The sequence below is a fragment of the Erpetoichthys calabaricus genome, chromosome 10 (assembly GCF_900747795.2).
Source record: "Erpetoichthys calabaricus chromosome 10, fErpCal1.3, whole genome shotgun sequence".
In the NCBI taxonomy this organism is placed as follows: Eukaryota; Metazoa; Chordata; class Cladistia; order Polypteriformes; family Polypteridae; genus Erpetoichthys; species Erpetoichthys calabaricus.
In genome coordinates this window covers 91,931,494-91,955,888 of record NC_041403.2, presented here as the reverse complement: position 1 = coordinate 91,955,888, position 24,395 = coordinate 91,931,494, and positions in this window count along the sequence as shown.

Genomic DNA, 24,395 nt, shown 5'->3' with positions numbered 1-24,395 from the left:
GGGTCCTAACTGTTGTTTGTGCGTATGCACCGAACAGCAGTTCGGAGTACCCACCCTTTTTGGAGTCCCTGGAGGGGGGTGCTAGAGGACATACCTTCTGGGGACTCCCTCGTTCTGCTGGGAGACTTCAATGCTCACGTGGGCAATGACAGTGAGACCTGGAAGGGCGTGATTGGGAGGAATGGCCCCCCTGATCTGAACCCGAGCGGTGTTTTGTTATTGGACTTCTGTGCTCGTCACGGATTGTCCATAACGAACACCATGTTCAAGCATAGGGGTGTTCATATGTGCACTTGGCACCAGGACACCCTAGGCCTCAGTTCGATGATCGACTTTGTGGTCGTGTCGTCGGACTTGCGGCCACATGTCTTGGACACTCGGGTGAAGAGAGGGGCGGAGCTGTCAACTGATCACCACCTGGTGGTGAGTTGGCTTCGATGGTGGGGGAGGATGCCGGTCAGGCGTGGTAGGCCCAAACGTGTTCTGAGGGTCTGCTGGGAACGTCTGGCAGAGCCCCCTGTCAGAAGTAGCTTCAACTCCCACCTCCGGCAGAACTTCGACCACATCCCGAGGGAGGTGGGGGACATTGAGTCCGAATGGGCCATGTTCCGTGCCTCTATTGTTGAGGCAGCTGACCGGAGCTGTGGCCGTAAGGTGGTCGGTGCCTGTCGTGGCGGCAATCCCCGAACCCGCTGGTGGACACCGGCGGTGAAGGATGCCGTCAAGCTGAAGAAGGAGTCCTACAGGACCCTTTTGTCCTGTGGGACCCCGGAGGCAGCTGATAGGTACCGGCAGGCCAAGCGGAATGCGGCTTTAGTGGTTGCTGAGGCAAAAACTCGGGCGTGGGAGGAGTTTGGGGAGGCCATGGAGAATGACTTTCGGACGGCTTCGAGGAGATTCTGGTCCACCATCCGGCGTCTCAGGAAGGGGAAGCAGTGCAGTGTCAACACTGTATATGGTGGGGATGGTGCGCTGCTGACCTCGACTCGGGACGTTGTGGGTCGGTGGGGGGAATACTTCGAAGACCTCCTCAATCCCATTAACATGCCTTCCAATGAGGAAGCAAAGCCTGGGGACTCAGAGGTGGGCTCCCCCATCTCTGGGACTGAGGTCACCGAGGTGGTCAAAAAACTCCTTGGTGGCAGGGCCCCGGGGGTGGATGAGATACGCCCGGAGTTCCTCAAGGCTCTGGATGTTGTAGGACTGTCTTGGCTGACACGCCTCTGCAACATCGCATGGACATCAGGGACAGTGCCTCTGGATTGGCAGACCGGGGTGGTGGTCCCCCTCTTTAAGAAGGGGGATCGGAGGGTGTGTTCCAACTACAGAGGGATCACACTCCTCAGCCTCCCTGGAAAAGTCTATTCAGGGGTCCTGGAGAGGAGGGTCCGTCGGATAGTCGAGCCTCGGATTCAGGAGGAACAGTGTGGTTTTCATCCTGGTCGCGGAACAGTGGACCAGCTCTATACCCTTAGCAGGGTCCTGGAGGGTGCATGGGAGTTTGCCCAACCAGTCTACATGTGTTTTGTGGACTTAGAAAAGGCATTCGACCGTGTCCCTCGGGGAATCCTGTGGGGGGTACTCCGAGAGTATGGGGTACCGGCCCCCCTGATAAGGGCTGTTCAGTCCCTGTACGATCGGTGCCAGAGCTTGGTCCGCATTGCCGGGCAGTAAGTCGAACCCGTTTCCAGTGAGAGTTGGACTCCGCCAGGGCTGCCCTTTGTCACCGATTCTGTTCATAACTTTTATGGACAGAATTTCTAGGCGCAGCCAGGGTGTTGAGGGGGTCCGGTTTGGTGGGCTCAGGATTGGGTCACTGCTTTTTGCAGATGATGTTGTCCTGTTTGCTTCATCAGGCCGTGATCTTCAGCTCTCTCTGGATCGGTTCGCAGCCGAGTGTGAAGCGGCTGGGATGAGAATCAGCACCTCCAAATCCGAGACCATGGTCCTCAACCGGAAAAGGGTGGAGTGCCCTCTCGGGGTTGGTAGCAAGATCCTGCCCCAAGTGGAGGAGTTCAAGTATCTCGGGGTCTTGTTCACGAGTGAGGGAAGAATGGAGCGTGAGATCGACAGGCGGATCGGTGCGGCATCCGCAGTAATGCGGGCATTGCATCGGTCTGTCGTGGTGAAAAAGGAGCTGAGCCGCAAGGCGAAGCTCTCAATTTACCAGTCGATCTATGTTCCTACCCTCACCTATGGTCATGAGCTATGGGTAGTGACCGAAAGAACGAGATCGCGAATACAAGCGGCTGAAATGAGTTTCCTCCGCAGGGTGTCTGGGCTTTCCCTTAAAGATAGGGTGAGAAGCTCAGTCATCCGGGAGGGGCTCAGAGTAGAGCCGCTGCTCCTCCGCATCGAGAGGAGTCAGATGAGGTGGCTCGGGCATCTGATCAGGATGCCTCCTGGACGCCTCCCTGGTGAGGTGTTCCGGGCACGTCCAACCGGGAAGAGGCCCCGGGGAAGACCCAGGACACGCTGGAGGGACTATGTCTCTCGACTGGCCTGGGAACGCCTTGGGATTCTCCCGGAAGAGCTAGAAGAAGTGGCCGGGGAGAGGGAAGTCTGGGCATCTCTGCTCAAGCTGCTGTCCCCGCGACCCGACCTCGGATAAGCGGGAGACAATGGATGGATGGATGGATGGAAGGTGATGTTGACTGACCATGAAAGGTCATGATAATCCGGACATCTATGAACCTGAAGCTGCTAACTGTCTGGACAGAGGAGCTGTTAATGTGGAACGTAGTGTGACTGCCTTTGTTCTTTCTGAAGTCAACAATGATATCCTTTGTGCTGTCAACATTCAGGGAGAGGCTGTTCTTATGGCACCATAACAGTCAGGTCTTTTACCTCCCTCCTGTAAGTAGCGTTATCATTGTCACTGATGAGGGGCCAATCACAGTGGTTCCACATCATCATCATCATCATCATAATAATAGGCCCTGCAGTATGATTAGTGTTGCTGTTGGCTTCCTGCGTCTGGTCATTATCATTGCAGACTTTGCATGTTCCCTCTAGTGCTTGCATGGGTTTTCTCTACCAGATCTCTAACAACATACAGATTAGGTCAAATCGGCCCAACGGGTGTGAGTGTCTGTTAGTGTAAGTAGACCCTGAATGACAGCCAGTGGCATAGCCAGTACATCAGGGGCCTGTGGGGAAAAAAATAGTGCCCCCCCCCCCCCCCATAATACTAAGGAAAAGAAATACAGTCTTGAAGAAAAACATTTAATAAAATGTAAGTACGTTTAATTTAATATTGACTTTCTTTGAAATAAGTTTTTGTACGTCAAATATTTTACTTTTGTATTTACAATGTCATCCTCTTACACAAAATTTCAGAAACATGATAGGGCACATAAAATAAAATACTGGAGCAAAATATTTGTAGGTTATTTATTAAATTGAATGAACATAAAATGTGAAGTAATTTAAAAGCTACTACTTTTATTGAGTGGGCACCTCTGGAGAAGTGGACTCTTTAATGTTTTACATGCTATGTTCATCAACATTTATGGCAATATTAATAACAGAAAGCAAATATTGAATTGTATTATATCAGGTCAATTTATTATTTTCTATATTTCAAATGTTATGATTAATAATTCATAAAAATATTGTAAAAATGTTTCTTTAACATCACTCAAATAAATTACTTGTTAATCATATCCTCATGCTACAATATGTTCAGCATTGTACATATTACGTTTACTGCACTGCTGACAACCCTATGTAATTGCAAAATTAATGAATTATTCACTTCAATTAAAACAAAAACTAGCACATACTTTACACTGAGCTGGCTAATGCAAACACACAGAAAAGATTTCTTGTATCTTACCTATGTAGCAGAAGCAAAACATCCTTACAAACTTACCCATAGAGCCACCTTGCTCTGAGCTTTGATGGATTCGGCCAACAATACACTTGGATTGACTTCAATCAGAACTTTAACTGTGGCCTTCCAACACGGCTCTTGAGTTCCATGAAAGCACACAACCTAACACTTTTTTATGTGCTAATTAACAAATGCAATACTATTCTCACAAAGTCATAGAAGACCGTCCCCAGTGCAAGAGAAAATTCACCATTTTATATTCTGTGTTGTGAATTCATCTGACTTGTTAACTAAATGTTCATTGTATGTCACAGTGTGTTGCTACTCTGCCCAGCCACTGTACGTCATTTCAAGGACAGGATTGTGACCTGTGCAAGAGTTAAATTTGAACCCTGGTCCAATGTGCACCTGGCATGTGTCTGAGTCTCATATCTTTCTGAGTTTATGCTTAAAAGCAGACGCTGTTATTTTATTATTCACTATGATAAAATGTATTTCTTGTCCTTTATATAACCCCTTTTATAATACTGTTTTGTACCCAGCTGGATCACAATATATACATAGGCCATTGTTCTTTTCTCTTCTTGAAATTCACACAGCTCCTCAAAATTAAAATGAAAAATATACATTCAAAAAGTCACGTACATCCTAAACAAACAGGACTATCAATCATGTTGTGGTCATCTAAGGCAGTGGTCCTCAACCTTTTTGACAGCAAGGACCACTTTACTAGAAGCAAAATTTTCCAGGGACCGGTTGGTTGGATTGGGGAGGGGGGGGGGGTTGAGGATTCGGGGCGGGTTCGTAGGGCAGTTTTATACACAATTTGCATTACATTTCTATTATTATTAAGTTATTAAGCAGTTCGCATACGTTTTTAACCCAAGATTTTTCTTCTTTTTTTGCATATAACACAGACATAGGCATTGCATTTGTCATTCCAACAGATTGCACATCACAAACATTAACACTGCTATTGTTTTTTCATGTCTGCCGTTTCTATACTTTATAATAATATAATTATATATATAATAATATAATTTGTGAATTTCCCCTTGGGATTAATAAAGTATCTCTCTATAGGAGGGTGACAATGAGTTAAATTCCAATGGATGTTTTTCAAATATTGACAAGCAATAAGCAAAAGGTATCACTGAAAACCACAGAAAACAAACACAGCAAAAAAAAAAAAAAAAAAGTTCGAAGAAAGAATTTTTTTTTTTTTTTTTTTTACAATGCTTCTGTTTGGGGATCGTTGTGCACAACTGCGCTGCAACCACAGAAAAAAACTGCTCTGTGGATGATTCGTTCTGGCATTTCAAGGTCTTTTGGTCACTTCGTTGTAATGAAAGTATCTGCTGAATGTACTTCGTAGTGACAAGATTTCTATAGACTCGTGTCATATGGGGAAACAGTCGGGACCATAAAAATACTTTATTGTAATAGTCTCTCACCTCGGTCTCTCTCCTCTCTCTGCACCGCTGCAAAGCCCCGCCCACCAAGTGTTCTGAAAAGTCTGTGCGAGTCTCCGTTGCCAGCAGTTCTCTCGCGGCCCGGCTGTCAAACAGCTGTTGCCCGGTAGTGGGCCACGGACCGGGGGTTGGGGACCCCTGATCTAAGGTATCAACATCTGCCATGTCATGTTAGCAACTAGGTGTAACCATTCATTTTAAAAGTTTTCTGAATTTGTAATGAATTCCTTTTAAAGAATAGTGACCTAATCAATGGATTTTATAAATATAGCGCAGAGGACACTTTTTCCTTGGCAAAAACACTGATATGATGATATGATGCTTTTTGCCTCTTCGGAGATTTAGATAAGGAATAATGATTGACGCTTTGTCCTGCCTGTTTTTTATTGCTTAAATCGGGGCATTCCAGTGGGGGTGTCTGTATTCATAATTTTCTTCCACACCTGCGATTTGAAAGTGTACAGTTTCAAACTGTATGACCAATGCCCAAGGGTGGATTAAGTAACTTGGAGCCCCCAGGTGGAGGCAAACATTGGGCCCCCAGTGACCTTGCTGTTAATACAAATGCCCCACCTCTCTGTACCTTACCTTCAGGCAGTGACCCGAGGGCATGAAATGCAAATCACAATGTGGCGCTTGATACACACACCACTGCTGCTAACATACCAATGTAACACTATATTATGGGCTATAGACACGTGCACTATGAAACACCAATCTGGCTTTTATACCAATAATATGACATCAGCAACAGTGTCTGAAGGAGTAAGCAATAAGAATTAGTTGCATACACGATATGAGCAACAAGGTCACTTCCACCAGTCTGCCCAGTGGCCTAATGCTGTCTGGCCAGTTAACCCACAACATCAAACCAAAAGCTGTTGGTGACTGCACAACACAAAACAGCACAATAGCAAAATACAGTACATGTTCCCACCATTACAGATTTTTTATTCTGGTATTCTTAGTAGCAAACCGTGAAATCCAGTTGTCGAAGGGTCTCAGTTTCAAGGGGACTCCGCATTTGAGTGTTGAGTCTTTCTTGTTGCACTACAGACCTCAGTCTATTTCTCGCCACAGCCCGCTCTGATATACAGTGCTCTGTATTGGCATTAGTGACAGATAATCAGGGATCAGAAATTGGCACTAGGCTTTTGTCCAGACTGGCACACCACAACTAGCCATGCACCAACTATTCATGCCCCTTTCAATGCAGGCCCACATGCAGGATTATCCCCTATTGACTTATAAGTAAAATGGTGTAGTGCACTCAGGTCCTTAGGTTCAGTCTGGCACCTCCAAGCTGAGGCGGAGTGGTGGCTCTGAGGCTAGGGATCTGCACTGGCAATCGGAAGGTTGGCGGTTCAAATCCCGTAAAATGCCAAAAGGCACTCTGCTCTGTTGGGCCCTTGAGCAAAGTCTTTAACCTGAAATTGCTAAGCGCTTTGAATAGTGGGAAAAGCGCTATATATATGCAAAGAATTATTATTATTATTATTAGGTTTTTGTTTCAACCAGTTTCACAATCAATGAGCCATTTTTACCTTCTATTGATCTCATTGTTTGAATTATCAGGCCTTTGTTCTCTTATTTTGCCTTAATAAAAGTGCAGTAAACAGTTAGAGTCACACGTACTGCGGGAGCAATTAAACGTTTATTTTTGCTATATCTTTAAGTGTTTAACTTGTTTAATTCTGAGTTATTTTTTATGCTGATTTCATAGGTGGTGATGTACTGTTGCTTTAAATGTTGTTATGTTCCTTGTGGATGGAGACATAGGGGGCGTTTTGTCACTTTCTTTTTAACTCTGTGGGTTTGTTCTCTTAATTTTATCCAAATACTGAGAACTGGTGATAAACATAGCAGACCCCTGGGCCAAAAACAACGAATGGCAAAGGACAGCTATGTCAGTGCTATCTGCTTGTGTGCCCTTATCAATAAATACTGGCTTAACTAACCAGAACATTAAAAAAAAAATTATATATATATACTGTATATATTGTAAATAGAAAAAAAAGCTTTTTTATGCATCTCCATGTAATTTCCAGAGTGGTACCAAAAAAGATTTGGAAAACTTAGAAATAACATCTTACTTAGGATTATGAGTCCAAATAAAAGCTGCTTGTTTGGAGAAAATCTTGCACTAAGGGGTGCCCCCCTAGGACTAACTTGGCAATCACTGGATTGGAGGACTACCTGCCCTCCATCTCATTAGCTGTGCTCTGCTTTATGGATGTCCTTAATCTTTCAATCTACCCTTCACCGTTGCAGTCACTGATTAGTAACTTATTTACGGTATTGTAATTTTTTCAAATGTTTTTAGGAGAATGTAAGAAAGAATTTCATTGTAGAGACAGCTGCACGCCGAACCTTTTACAGTCCTTTGCGCATAATTCACTACATTTTTTAATTAACAAAAATAAATGCTTTCCATTTCTACTCACTTTTCGCATTGGTACAGTGTGACTGAAAGTTAGCACGATCACATAATTGAACAGGGGCTGAAAGAGATAGTGTGGGCCAATAACACTGCACCTTTCTTTCTTGATCTTACAGTTTGCGGCATGACTACATAGCACAGAAAGAGACTGTGGCGGGGTTTGTCCTCTTAGACCAATTTGCCAGTTCATCCCTGCAGGAAATGCAAGGTACACTTGTAAAGTAATGATAGTTTCATTTTCCTAACAAGTTACAGAACTGCTGTTAAAGAAGTTAATCTATTGACTCTGACCCCCCCCCCCCCCAAGATGGGAGTCTACAGTTAGTCAATAGCCCCTAGGCTGCAGCATAGGATAGCGTATTCATCAATCCGCCTTTGCCAATCATAATACCTGTACATAAAGCTACATCAACACGTAACACATACCCCGAAGCTCAATAACCCGCTGTATTACATCCAAATTTCAGTTCCCGAATGTGAAACAGATCAAAATCTGCAAAACAAACAGCAACAATGTCCAGATGGTAAATGTAAGTTAAAACGATCAATGTGCATCAAAACGAGCGGTCTTTTAAACATGGACTTTACGAGCAATTCGGCTTCCCCACGGCGCGCGCTCAACAGCAGGAGCGGAAAAGAAACATCCGGAACTGCAGCCTCACGGAGTCGGGACAACATAAGCGGCAAAGCTGAGTGACCGGGGTTTGGGGGTGCAAAAAAGGAGATTTAAGAGAACAGCTGAGGCACACCAGCGAGAGACGGGGACCAATAACGGTGCAAGCTAGAGCAACGGGCGAGGCTGTAGGCGCTGGTGATTTTGTTCTTTTTATGATGTGCCTGGGACCTTAACATTGGGCTGATGAGAGGGGGATGCACGGTAGGGACTGCGCTGCATTACTTAAGTTGGGTGCACTGGCAGCTACCGAATGTTTACTCACTGTCCTTTGTGCTGCCTTCAAGGGTCGCTAATATATATATATATATATATATATATATATATATATATATATATATATATATATATATATATATATATATATATATATATCTTCTTCCTATATGTATTTCTCTTCTGGTTCGTCCTGCTTCTACTTCAAAACCGGTCCCGCCCACACGCAGCCGACACGGCATTTCTCGATTCCTATTCGTCCTCTTCCATTTCATGCACTATACTGGCCTGCTGAGCGTAACACATCCAACAAGTACTCGAGGTGCTGCCACAACAGTAAAGTTGCATTACCACCCTTGCGGGAGCCACCTGTGTCTTTACAAGAGCTTCTTACACAGCAAACATCAGAAGCTAAAAATGATCGTGAACACATTCGAGAATACAACCCTTCTCTAGCGTTTGCTTCCATGGGTGCACAGATAACTCAACCTCCTGGCCACGGACCATACTGTTTTAAAATACACGGGCAAATGTATCACCAAATCTCTCCACTATACGCTAACACTTCTACTTCTCCAGGATATGGACACTTGTATGTTTTTGACACAGCGCAAGCTATTAAAGTACGCATACAAAATACAGTAAAGCAAATTCTGCATGCAGCGAAAATGTACTTCTCCAGCTACTGTAGATTCCATGCTCAGAACCATCAACCCCTTCGCTAAATCATACAAACACATGCATGAAATCGCTCAGTCCAATCCAAAAGAATCTCTGCGAATGATTTTCAAGGAAACCCCTAGGCAGGATTTACGACGATACAATGCCCCGACATGTCACACCGATGTTGCAGCGATTTTCGTTGGAGAAGATGGCGAAACGCCTGCCGAAAGGGACCTTTGCATCTATCCCATAGGCAACTCCTGTAAACAGATTTCAACGCTCAATATGAATTGCGATCCTATGGTTTACCCACTTTTATTCCCTTACGGAGACATTGGCTGGCACAAAGATTTACAACATAAAAGAACCGCCAAGCGAGTAAAGCTTACTCAATGCCAATTTTACGCGTACAGATTAGCAATGAGGAATACATTTAGTATTTTGCACTCCAGCGGCAAACTATTCCAACAGTACGACGTAGATGCGTATGTTAAAACAGAGGGCGCGGGTTTCAACTATCTCAGATTACATCAACAAGATCTGCGCGTGGAACAATACAAAGGACTATCAGACGCAAGCAAATGCTGAAAATAACGTACGTGTAGGCAAAATGATCATATTACTGTCCATATTTCTGGAGGCTGGAGGGGCGTTAGTTCCGACGATTGCCAACTAGGTGCGTGTACTAGACTGCCCTCTGCATCATATGGCCAAGCAGCGTCTTTGGGGAAAGATCTGTAAGGTCAGTGTAATTGTTTTCTTGAGCCTCTGTTACCATCTTCGTCACTTTTGTGATGGCAGACTTGAAAGAATAACGTATTTGCATCAAGTTCAGTTTCCTTTTGGGGAAAATAGCAGAAGAAGCTGTCACAATGTTTCGAGAGGGTTTCAAAGAAGAAGCTTTGAGCCAGGCAAGTGTTTTTACCTTAACGAGCTCAAGCGATTGCGTGATGCTATGCGGAGAAAACGACCCGAATTGCAGCGATCAGGCAAATGGCTTCTGCATCGCGACAACGCTCCCGCCGACACAGCACTGAGTGTGTGGCAGTTTCCACGAAAACGGGATGACAACGGTCCCAATACCCACACTCGCACCCTGCGATTTTTTATCATTTCCAAGAATGGAGAGGGACCTTAAAGAAAAGCGTTTTCAGGATGTAGAGGAGGCCAAGAATCAAAAGAAGAAGGCTGTCACTTTGCAAGAGTTTCAGAACAGTTTTGAAGAATGGAAAAAAGTTTTGGGACAAGTGTATTGTGTCTCAGGGAGAGTATTTTGAAGGTGATTAAATATTCAGACAAAAATACGATTAGAATATTCTCGTTATTTCTGGGACCCCCCTCGTGTGTGTGTGTGTGTATATATATATAGAGAGAGAGAGAGAGAGAGAGAGCTCACCTAAAAGGTGTCCTGTCGGTCAGGTAACTTCTTCTCACAGCATTAACATCACTTCAGCCTCTTTCTCGCACCTACATACTCCTTCAGGGGTTTCCTCCCTACGGCAACTGATAGCGTTACAATCCGAATTAAATTCATTTAGAATATTTTATGGTGCAGTAGACCTTTCTTTTTCGTTTTCATCATGACTGCAAAACCGCGTCCGTTTTAAAGAGAGTAACAAATCACATCTGCTCTACGGTGGCTCTGACGTGCCATGAAGGACGGAGTTCAATGTTGCTGTGGAGGTAATAGCGCTTGTACTCTAATCATGTAATGTGTCAGGTGGGCAGAGACTGAAAAATCTAATGATGCCCGTATTGATTTGTTACAAGTCAATGCCGTGAGGCTTTAGTTACTTGTTTGTGATGTGCGCTGATTATTTCGGAAGTAACTTTTTAATATTTTACCAAAAAGCATGCGTTTTGCATGCTTTGTGCATACGACAGGATACCATGACATGAGGCTTATGGGACACGAGCAGTGTGAGATTTTACTTTTCTTTTTTTTGCATGGATGTTTTTCATATTGTTTGCTATTGTACAGCATTAGTCACTATTGGCTTATGTTATATCATAACTCCATTCTGCATGAAAATATGAGATGCCATTTTTTTGCCCACCACTATAAAGTAAATGTGGGAAGTAATATATAAAAAAATAATAATTTTTGGGTGGAGTATTCCTTTAAGATGGTTTGACAATTTTATAATTAAAACATTTTTGATCACAAACGATACTAAAAGCATATATATGTATTCCAGAGTGAAGTCAAGTGCAGGCCATTACATCACAGAATACTCTTCATAAAGTAAAAAAAAAAAGGAAGAGATATAGAGTATGTCAGTCATCCCAGAACTGCCGTCAGGATTGCTCTTGTATAGCAGCAGAGCACTTGGATCATCCTTTTGCTGAATGTGCTCTTCATGACAGCCAGTAGTGAAAACAGCAGTGGCGTGTCAGAAGTAAGGGCCAATGGGGCCGCGTCCCACCACATGTCCAAAATAAGTAATGTGCTTCTCTCGGTAATTTATTATTAAAATGTTTGTAAAATTCTTCAGCTTTGTCTTCTTAAGCAATTCTTTTCCCAGGTTTCTATATGTGCTCAATGTAATTTCTTATCTAGGATAATATTGCTTCTTGTAAGGTGGGAAATTGTTGACGTGTCGAGTGCCTGTTTCCAGCACCAGTAGGCCCTGCAGTTTCCATTACACCCTTGAGTGTGTGTGTGCTGTGAGTGCTTGTGATGAATGGTCCATGGCGCAGTGCAAGTTTTAAATAAATAATCGCTTCCCAGGAAGTGCAGGCTCGTATCAACTGACAGCACAAGTGTGCTTCATTCCAGGGTTGTTTGGAATGCTTGATTGATCGCACCCACACACGTACAAAAGCAAACGGATCAGTCATGTACCTTGAAGAGAGTGGTGTCTCACACCTGCGCCCAGTTTAGCAAATACAAGGAGCCTGCACTATAGACAAGGGGAACGGAAAAAAGAACAGAGAGCAGATGTTAAACAATGGAGACAAGGGCAGGAGCGAGAGCCGATGCAGAATAAAAGGAAGCAGGAGGATGGGAAAGTGATCCCTGGGGATGGAGCATGTGGCCGGCACTCAAGAGGGGGCCAAGGGAAGTAGAAACACGAGGAGGACTCCTCTGCGAGGCTGGGGTTGGCAATGGGAGTCGGGAGGAGTTGGAACGTCAGAGGATTGGGTAAGCCGGGGAGACATCGGATTTTTTTTTATAGATTGTTTATATTTTCAAGATTGCACTGCACCTTAGAACACTGCTTTGTTTTGGTGGATTTTTATAAAAGTACTGAGCACTTTTTGCACCTACCCCTTGACTGGATATTTGTGCCTCCTCATTTGCCCGACTCATCTCGGTACATGACTATCAGTGGTTCAGGTTCAAGAGTCTCTCAGAGCAGGGAGCATGGAGACGACCCAGACCATCAAAGTGCTCTGTTGGATGGGTGCCAGTTCTTTGCAAGGAGAGGGGGCCTGCATGGAAGGGCGGAAGTTGGCTGCTCCCAAGAGTGATATCTTCTCCCCTAACAACACCACTGTTCAAACAATGGCAGTATCTCACTGGTGGTATTTGTGTATGGATACCTGTAGAGCATGTTGGGAACTGTGGAGGTCTGCAGCTGAGCCCATCTCAAGTTTCCTGAATGAGTAGTCAGAGTCGGGAGGAGAGTGGATGAGACTATGTGAGAGATGTGGAAGGAGACAAGAGCACCTATTATAATATACTGTTTTGGAAAAAATGACTGAAAACCTCTAAAACCTGCTTTTTGAAACTAAAAGCAGATGAGCCACTCTCTGTTTGTGGAGCTGAGAACTGGAACCCACTTTCTGTTTATGGAGCCGAAAGCTGAGATCCAAATTGCCAAGCCAAAGATGTGGGTCAATGGGTTGAAAAGGCAGACAAGCAGCCGTCACTTCAGGAAGGGAACTTCAGTATCTAAACTCTTGTGCCAAAAAGTGTTGCGGACAACACAGAAAAGGGTTCCATTCTAGCTTTATAAAGAAAACTAGAGGGGTGGGAATTCTCATATATAGAACAGTTCCATTTGTAGCAGCAGATGTAGTATCGGACCCTGAAGGGAGATATGTGATGGTCATGGGCAACTTATATAACAGTAAAATGATTTTGATAAATGTTTATGCACCCAATGTTCCCAATGTTGATGATAAGGAATTCATGCAAAATTTATTTGCATCCATTCCCAAAGTGAACACTCATAAAATTATAATGGCTGGGGACTTTAATTGTGTTTTAAATCCACTCTTAGATAGGACTCCTGTGACAGGGGGGACGACATCTAATACTGCAAAGATAATTACACAGTTTTTAAATGATTACAACTTATCAGACCCCTGGAGGTTTCTTAACCCAAACTCAAGAACATATTCGTTCTACTCACCAGTGCATTATAGCTACTCAAGAATTGATTATTTTTTTATAGATAATAATTTCCTGCCTACAATTAAATCATGCAAATATGACACAATTGTTATCTCTGACCATGCCCCTCTAGTCTTGGAGCTAAAATCATTAAGCCCCTCACACTCACCTCGTAGATGGCGTCTTAACCCTCTTTTATTGGCAGACGAGAACTGCACAGAATTTATATCCAAACAAATCAGCTTCTTCCTAGAGACAAACACGTCCACAGAGGTTTCTGCTGGAACACTCTGGGAAACTCTAAAGGCCTTCTTAAGAGGACAGATTATTTCATATCTTTCCCACAGACATAAATTAGAAACCAAGAAAGTGTCAGAGCTAAGAAGTGAAATTACTAGAATAGATGAAGAACAAGCCAGGCGTCCAAATGAAGTTCTCCACAGGAAAAGGCAGGCCCTACATACAGAACTTAACATCTTAACAACTAAAGAAACTGAACAACTTATTTATAAGTCTAGACAGCATTACTATGAACACGGAGAAAAAGCTAATAAGCTTTTAGCTCAACAAATTCACAAACAAGAAGTTCACAATGCAATACCAGTAATCACCAACAAGAATGGAGAAGAAATTATTGACCATAAAAATATAATGCACACATTTAGAGATTATTATAAGTCTTTATATTCTACTGAGCCCAAAGAAGACAACACACAATCTAATGCATTTCTGGATACATCACAGATACCACAAATAGATGCTTTAAGTGCTGAGGAACTGGATAAACCTCTAACGCTAACAGAATTACTAGACGCTATAAACTCACTACAAAGCGGGAAATCATCAGGCCCTGATGGTTACCCCGTAGAATTTTATAAGAAATTCTCCACTCAGCTAGCTCCCATCTTATTGGCAACATTTACAGAAGCTAGAGACAACCAAATACTACCTCAAACATTTCGACAAGCATTAATCACCGTCTTTCCTAAACAAAATAAGGACTTGTTACAATGTGCATCATACAGATCAATTTCACTCCTGAATAATGATGTTAAGATACTCTCAAAAATCCTAGCTAGAAGGATGGAGAAAGTGCTGCCCTTGGTAATATCACAGGATCAAACTGGATTTATTAAAGGCCGACACCTATCTTCAAATCTCCGATGCTTGTTTAATGTTATATATTCACCAGCAAAATCAAACACCCCAGAGATATTACTATCATTAGACGCAGAAAAAGCATTTGATATGATTGAATGGAATTACCTTTTCACTGCATTGGAGAAATTTGGGTTTGGCCCGAATATTTGTGCATGGATCAAACTACTGTATACCAATCCAGAAGCTTCAGTTTGTCAATATTATTTTAGAATAAGAGAAATAACTATTACCACATTTAACTCCCTTCTCCATCTCTTATTTACATATATATTTACTTCTCCCTTTCCTTTGTTTAATGTTGCCTTATTAAAAAGCCTTAAGCAATTTTCCTTTAGCTAAGCTCTCCTTCTCAGGGGTGGGGTTTGATTTGTCTTCAGTTTTGTTGGGTTATAAATTGGTCTGTTTTTATGGAATGATTACAATGAAAATTAATAAAATAAAAATATAAAAAAAAAAGAAAAGGGTTTAGCTGAAAGAAGCACTGCACATCGCAAGTAAAGGATCATGCAGCAAGGAGAAGGAGTGAACTCCAACATAAGAAGAATCCTTCACTTGAACTTGGAGCAGCAACAAAGCAACAGCTCCACACAACATTGGCCATCATCCATAAAGACGCGGTATCATAAAACTATTTATCTGTGCCAAGCTAAAGTAGAACTATGAATACCAGTAAACAGCCAGCCTATATATTTTATGTTTGTCTGTCTAATCTGTCTGCGTCCAGTCTTATATGTAAGCATATACATGCAGTTATCATATTTCTATAATCCTTGAGTTTGTCAATACATTGTATTATTCTGTTTCTTAAAACAAGTGTTCCTCAGTTAACTTGATACAAGTCCAAGGGTCACAGACATGCCTCCTGCAACAGAGAAAGGTAAGGAAAATAAAGTGGTAGCCTTGCCAAATTATTGGATTAAGTACTGGTATTGTGAAAGGTAAAACTGATAGTTAGCTGAGTTAAAATCTGTTTTTCAAATTCTACATTAGTCACTAGCAAAAGAGGGTCAGATATTATCTGTTGGGTATGTTAATGTATATGTTAGACCAATCTGTCCATATATAGAAAATTCAGTACCAGAATGTTCATGCCAAAAGCACTACTGGAAAAGAGATGTGTTCTTCTCTGAACTGGCTCCTCCGCAAAATCCACAATGACTCCCGGGACAGAGCCAGCTTTCCTGATCAGTTCAGGTAGTATGAAGGCTCTCCTTGTAGTGAGGCTGCAAGATTGCAAAAGGCCTAGTTGTTGCTAGTTCACTCCAGCCTGTTGGCACAAATACTCTCCAGGTACAATAAATAAAGATCATTCTTTACATTTATATAGTGCTTTTCTCACTACTCAAAGTGCTTCATTGAGTGGGGAGCCACTACAACCACCACTAAAGTGAAGCATTCACCTGGATGATGCGACGGCAGCCATTTTTGCGCCAGTATGGTCACCACACATTAGCTGTTATTTGATGAAGAGGTGAGGGAGAGAATGCCAATTAGAGACAGGGAATGATTAGGGAGCCAGAATGAGTAGGCCATGGTGTGCAATTGTGAAACACCCTGCTCTTTATGAAGGATGCCCAGGGATATTTTATGACCAGAGAGTCAGGACTTGGTTTTATATCTCATCCAAAGGACAGCCACCATTTTAAGAGTACCATGTCCATTTCACTGCTCTGGGGCATTGGGATCAACATTAAGACCTCAGGGAAATCGCTCCCTGCTGGCCTCACCAACACCTCTTCCAGCACGAACACAAGCTTTTCCTGGTTGGTCTCCCATTCAAGTAATGGCCAGCCCCGAACATACTTAGCTTCAGGTGGATTAGTGGTTCTGAAGCACATGTGGTATGCTGCCTACCAGGTGCTCTTATACAACACAAAACAAAGTATCCTTGGATCCCCTGTGACTTCAGTGCTATTTCTTTTTTCATGCCAACTGTGAGCTACAGCTACAGTAAGAAATAGGGAACAGCATCCACAAATCAGTCAGATATTCAAAATCCACCTGACACCATCTTTTCACGGACAGTGTGTGCTATTGTTCTTTGATTATGGAAGACATACATTACAATAAGTTAGCCTTTCATGCAGGGACATAAACGTGTTCTCAGTTACGAGGAAGTGTTTTAATGAACTGTAAACAGTGAAGAACTTCTGATCTGTACCTGACAGCCCGTCTTAACATTTTTAGTACACGAAAGAAGAAAAAGTGATGCAGAGGTAAGTGTTGTTGTGAATAAGTTTGAATCGCAGCCTTGCTCACTATCTCTATTAATTTTACACATTCCCAGGTATGTAAGGATTTTTTTTTTTTAATTTTAAGGCAAAATTTTACAGATATTGTTTAATGACGTTGCTGGTAGAGTGAGATCCTAGCTCTGCAGGTCAAAGTGTGTCCATTGCCATGACTTGACCATTTCTGGAATGTCTTCTACAATTCCCTTTTTAATTGTCATTGAACACAAAGTATCAACAACTTCAGCTTGCTGCTGCAAGAGTCCCGATCCAAATTTAAACACCATAACGGTACACCTCAGTTAATCGGATCACTTTGGTCTCCTGTCTGATATTGTCTTGTCTGTTTTTTCCAACACATCCTAAACCTACCTGTGCTGCTTACACTATATGAACCTCTCATACTACTAAAGTCTTCTCTTGCTGGCCTTCTTAATAGTCCAAGACTCCATTTCTTCACCTTACTCAGTCCTTCCCTGTGAACATTCTTCACTGGTCTATTTGATAAAGCTCTCGAGACTCGCGTCCAAATTGACGACTCAGTTTCTCTCCCTGGCATTTTAAATGGTGCCCCTCATTTAAGTTTACATAATTCCTGCTCTTCTCAAATGGTCTGCATGACACTAACTTGTTCTTCAGTCCTGAACAGCTCATCACTTGGTCCTGTTCTGCTATGTGGTCCCCTATTATGTGGCTTAATACTGGAGCAGCCTTGACCTGATAGAACTCCTCAATGTTTATAGCTTATCAGTTATGCTTTTAACATCTTTCTGCTCTTTGTCAGTGGTGTGTTCCTTATATTTGCTGTTTTTATTTTTACTTGTACTGCTCAATTTTTATATTTGATGTTATCATGGTGGGGATGGCAGAGTGGTCACTGGTCACGCACCGTTGCCTTACAGCTACATAGTCCTGGGTTAAAATCCTGCACCAGGTACTGTCTCTGTGGAGTTTAGATACTTGCCTCACATCTGCGTCTGTTTTTTGCTCACATTTCACAGTAGCTTGTCATGTTAGTTGGCAATTCTAAATTTGCCCCATATGAGCAAGTGTGTGTGTGTGGCCAGCAGTGGAATGGCTGGTCCTTTTTCTTCGCCTGTTGTTGCTGGAGTAGGTTATAGCCCCCATGAGCCTAACTTGTATATAATGGGTACAGATAATGGAGAGATTATAATCTATTTAGCCCTTTAAAGTGAAATGTCTTGAGAGTCACAAAGTATCCTGCAGAAAGGGTGAATTATTGGGGCACATTTGCAGTATCTGGTTTTGTACTATTTTAATGGTGCAAAGGAACCACATATACATACATTTTTAAAGATCCAAAGTTTGCTATTATCACGCTTAATTAGCAAAGAACTTGCTAGAATGTGCACTGTGGACATGAATGCCATCCATGCATCTGGAAAATTAAAGTAAATTTTAAAAAAAGCATTGTCTCTACCTTGTTAAACTAAAGCAATCTATTAAGAGCTGACTATTGTAACAAAGCAGTTTCTATAACCTTATGCTTTTGGGGCACAATTTCTGATATAGAGTCTGAATTTGTTTCTCTTACTAGGAATACTGTAGAGTTTGTTTTTTAGGAAGAAACAAATAATATTTACCATCAGCAAAAATGTGAAGAAAATCTGTATAAAAAGATTGTGTCTGGACAGTTATCCAGATTGCACAGAAGTCATGTAGTTTATTGTCAGATTTGCATTTACAGTAAGTGACAGGAGGTCTCAGCTGTAGTCATAAAAGTGCTGCACTGACTGATCATTTGCCCATTTTAATTGATTTTTTTATGAAATAACATCCTCAAACCTCCTTGTTCCTATTCAGAGTCAAACCATTCCACAGTCTATACTGGCAACAATGGGTGCAAGGCAGGAAAGAACACACAGTCAGTCACACACACACACACACACACATTAGAACAATTTAGAATCACCAGTGCACTCAACCAGTATGTGTTTTGGTATGTGGGTGAAAAACCGGTGTGCCAGAAGAAAAACTACACTGACCCAGGGAGAACATGCAAACTCCACACTAAAGTCATCCTCAGATAGGTAGATAGATAGATAGATAGATAGATAGATAGATAGATAGATAGATAGATAGATAGATAGATAGATAAAGAGTACTTTATTTGACCCAAATAGGAAATTTTGCTTTTTATAAAAAGCTCAATAAATTAATAAATATAATAACAAACAGCAATGCTAAACTCTCAAAAAATACACACAATGACTACTAAAAAGAAAGATAAGTTCTGACTTGCCAGTACCAGTCCCAGTGAGGCATTATGGAGTCATATTGCTGTAGGTATAAAGGAGCCCCGGGAGTGTTTCTTCACACACTTCTGCTGAAAGTCCTCAGTGTTGGTGTGCCAGAGTGAGGATGTGCAGGTAAGATCGTCATCTCATTTAGATAGTAAAGGAAGTTACTCAATTCCTGATGCTCAGTATAAAAGTGCTAATTGCTTCCTTGGACTCAAACACTGGCTACGCCACCTGTAGTTGCTAATAAGTGTGTCACAGCATGGGAGAAATTCTGCTCCACTGTCTATGCAGATGTTCTTCATCTGCAATCAGGAATGATGTAACATTCTCAACCCCTTTTAATTCAATTCGGTGTGGCGGAGGTTCCGAGCATATTCTGGTAGCCCTGGCCACCAAACAGATGCAAATCGTTGCAGTGCTCACTCAGAAACACACCCACACAATCTGCATTTGGTAAGGAGCCTAACCAGCACATCCTTGAGAATGTGAATGGACGTCCCTTGCAGATACGGGATGATTGTGTAAACTCTATATAAACAACCAAGAATGGGAGTCACACACAGGACTATGGAGCAGCAGTGCCCACCACACCACCCTTCTTTTGGGAATACAATGACGTAAATTAAATCACAGTGGGGGTAAGGTCTAGGTTTTCACAAGATCATCTTTACCTGAAAGCTCTGCCTCGAGCCATGAAGATCATAGAACGGCAGCTTGGAAAGTTGACCAACGCTCTTTTGTTACAACACATTCAGAGTTTACCGTTTATGCAAATTCATCCCCGTGGCTAGAAGTAGAATGTACTTCTCATTTGTTACCACACAATAGCCCGCTTTCTTCTGTCCGCACTTCCTGTTCCTCCGGTCCGTATTCCGCTCTACTGCGGTCGCAAACGCCGTTCCGACAGCCGCCCTCCGCTGCTCCCTGTTGTTCAACATGTGCACGATGAGCGGTCGACGAGTTTCCTCATGGTTAACCTGAAATAAAACGGCTAGTCTGACGGTAGCAGGAGTTTTTTTGAAGAACGAATATTTTACATGCATTTTGATTAATTTCAGAGTGCATACAGACGTGTTAAACAAATATACAAAGGAAACAAGCAGCACAAGTCAAATCGCCATGACATGTAACTATAAACTACTTCCAATATAAGTACTGCGACGTGACCTGCATGTGAAGCATTCGTTCAATTCAGTGGCAAAAGGGTAAACCAAGCATGGTGAACGCACCAAAAAGATAAGAAAAGGTGACGTCCACAGTGACAGTAAGCCGGTGTCGAGAACTCCGTAACGGCTGCATTACGCGCCATAGGCCTGCGTAATAGAACTTGCAACACAATGGCGGCTTGCCTTGCCAGCAGTTCAGGGTTTACACAAACGGCTTCAAGAGCTAACATGAGGTCTACACGTGCATCTGCATTCATACTAACAGCAACGTACATGTTTGCTGAAAAGTCTACAGGAGTGGCATAGCTTTATTAGTGTCACTAATAACGTTTCAGCTTAATTGATGGGTGTCTTGACATTTTACAGTAAAAAAAAAAGGAAAAATAACTGTAGATGGCTGCTTTGAGCAAGGTCTCCTCACCAGTACTTTGTAGTCTGAAATTGCAGAGTGAATGCCCATCTAATACGCTTCTGTAAAGTTTGTCTTTTCCATGACGCTGACATAAAATGTCCTGGGCTGAGATAATTGCCATTGCTCACATCTGAACCCCTTCAATTATAAATAATGCACAGTTCTACCCTGGAGTATGCACTGGGTTCTTCTATGAATAATTTACTTCCATCTCTTATATTAATTGTAATGCAAAATACTCTATTTCAAAACCAATTAAATACCCAGATAAAAGCTATACAGCTAGCTAATAGCGTCATATAAAGTGTAAAATACAAGATTGTCGTGGTCTACGCTCCCACGAATGAACTTTCAATGCGACTCCCTGCCTAATCCATTTAAGGAAACACATGAACTCAGAATGTTGCCTGGATTTTCCTCACTTACTGTATATCATTCTGTCCAAACATCTCATACATGAATCTGACGATCAGATTCTGTGTCCGTGTTCCACTCGTCTGCTCCAATAATTTCACACAGATTTGAAATTAGTGCAGCTCCTGGCCTGCAGTTCTTTCATGCCACAGAAGGCTTTTGCTAACCAGCACAAGTCGCTGTAAACCTGCTTTGAACACTATTTAATGATTAAATGACACAGATTGACACTTAAAATGATTGCATTTTCTAATATTAAGAGTAAGAAACAAATCTGAGAAATAGTGAAACATATACTGTACAACAGTAATTAGTATAGTTGTGAAAAAGTAAGTACACTCCATGGAAATTGTTGACTTTTTCAACATACTTTGAACAGGCAAACAGCAGATCTTCATGCAAACTGTGCCTACAGATGAAGGTTATATAATTGAGCAAACACACAATGAAAATTTGTGTTTTTACCTTTTTTTTCAACAAAAATATCAATAGATGTAATGGTCCACTGAGGAAAAAGCAAGTTCACCCTTGGCCCTGTTAGCAGCAATAACGTCTTGTTGGGATTTTGCACAGCTGCCCATCAGTATTTGACATCAACTTGCTGAAATATTTGATGCAAAATTCCTTCAATTACCAAGATGTATGTGGTGAAATAAGCAGTCATCTGAAATGTACAGTACTTGGAGATGATTTTCCTTACGGTGGAATGAAAGATTACAAATAATTAGATCTTTTTAAATGCCTTGCCAGACTTACAGACATTCACAACCTTCATTCTTAGGCCCTTAGAGAGCTCTTTTGATTGTGTCATGATGACAACACAAAAATCAAAAACAAAGACAACACCAGATACTCAATATCTGCGATTTAAATACGACAGGCTCCACCTGCATATTCCCTAAGGAGGCTCTAATCATTGGCACCAAATCTGGAATACTTTATTGTATTTTTCAAGGTTTTGAAGTGGTAAAAAATGTAGAGGTATACCTACTTTTTCCACAGGATGAATGTGCATGATTGTTAATTTAGATTATAACAGTATATCACCTTTATCTTTAGGTGCTGTTTGCCTGTTGAAATATGTAGAAAAAGTCAGCAGTTTCCTTTACTTTTTCACATGACTAGTTTGATTAATGTTAGAGATGATCATGTGACCAGGCCAGGATAGAAGTTGGTACCTACCCTCGACGAGAAGACAGTATAATGGAGGAGCAGTGGAGGGCTGACTGACAGGCAATATGTTCCCCCACTATACTGGGTGGATGCAAACCTCAAGCCGCACTCCTGGTTAAGTTCCCTCAGGGCTGCATTTCAATTGGAGTCTTGGTGAGCAGTCCTAATGGCAACCTCTGGAGTCACTGAAAGGCATTCTTGTGGCATGGCTTCTTTGCTCTCCCTGTGGTTCTGGAATACGCCCTTAATGATCTGAAAATAACCCCAGATTTAGCTTTAAATGAGACTGCTCCTCCTCAGTCAGTTGGAGTTAAGAAATAAGGAAGGGCAAGAGCTCTTCTAGGACAGACAAGGAGAGGGAGAGTGAAATCTCAGTCCCTGTATGGTTTGCTGTGTAACGGACAAGTTCAACAAATAAACATTGGCTTTTTATACCTGACACTTGTGTTCTCAGTTGTATCTTGGGGTGTGAGACACACCAAATCTTGTCACAATACTCTAGCTTTAACATGTTTCACATGACTGGAGGACAGTAGGTGAATGAAAGCTAATTAAGTCTTGCATGTGACTGTTTATTAGTTGCCATTTCGTAATGGTGAAATGTATTTGTCTAACATAAATCAAACAAACTGTTAAACGTCAATTCTGCACGGTGGAGCTGACACACACTTGACTGCAGGTCCTTCTAGAAGTGGACTCTTGCTACCATTTTCTGAACATGCAGTGTATGTAACCTTGTTCGACAGGCATGGAGGGAGTATTTCCTTTGCCACTGTTATTCTTGTGGTCACTGAATACCATGTGAATGCAGTCTCAGCTGCTGTCTGTTATTACGTTATCACTCTTCACTTGAAGAAGATGGCATGCCACATGCTACTTGTTGAGCCAGGCTGTAGGAGGTTAGTCAGACATTGAGCATTAAGTGGGGATTCCCCTTTGTGATTAATTTTATGCATTGTGTCCAAATGGCCAAGTATCTCAAAGCTTCCCTCTCTGACTATTCTGGATGTTTTGTATACTACTGTATTTACTTCACTGATGGCTATGAGTTTGCAATCTTGGTTTCTTTCAGACCATGCAAAGCATGATTATCAACAGCTGGGCAAGACCTATCAAACACAAAAACTCCAAAATATGGAGCTAAATGTTTATTTTTATCTCATTTTCGAATTGTCCTTATAAACATTTCTCCACCTAGCTGTGTACTGAAAATTATCTGCTGGCATGCTTCCACACAAGAGTGCTTTATTTATTGGTCTGTTTTTGTGCCCATACCTTTATGAAGTGCTGTTACTGTCACAGTTCTTGCGATTGCTGCTGTTTAAAGGGGCAGAGGTTGTAAAATCAGAGCACTTGATGGAGTCAGTGCTATAAGAAGAGTTGACCGGTATGGGGAGTTTTGCCACAATCTTGGCCCTTTTATCCATTTTATGTTATATGTAAAACATGAGACATCAGACTGACGAGCTTCTCTTCCAACTGTGGGGTCCAAATGCATTCTATGCCTTGTACTTTCAATTGTCAGCTCTCATGCACACAAAGTCCGTCCTTATGACTATTGACAAAATTAAAGCTGTCTGATTTCATCAGAGGGAGTTGCAGACTAGTTGGAGTGAGTCATTACATATGTCACATTAAACTACTGGCTTCACAGTGGTGTGGCGACCGCATTTGACTCGGTAATTTATGTAAATAAAGGTTACAACTGAAAATTGTTGGAAAAGTTGCATAATGTGACATAGCCTTAAAGGAGCGCACAAGGTTTGCCTAATGAGGCTATCACAATTCAGCACGAATAAAGGTTAGCTCTTCGTTTTCTTGTTTGCTGCATTTCAGATGTTTTTTGCTAACATTTTTGTAAGCTGCACTTGGGCCATTCAGCAGCTACCACAACTAAGTCATTTTATTCTTTTTTTTACAAACAAACTAGAGA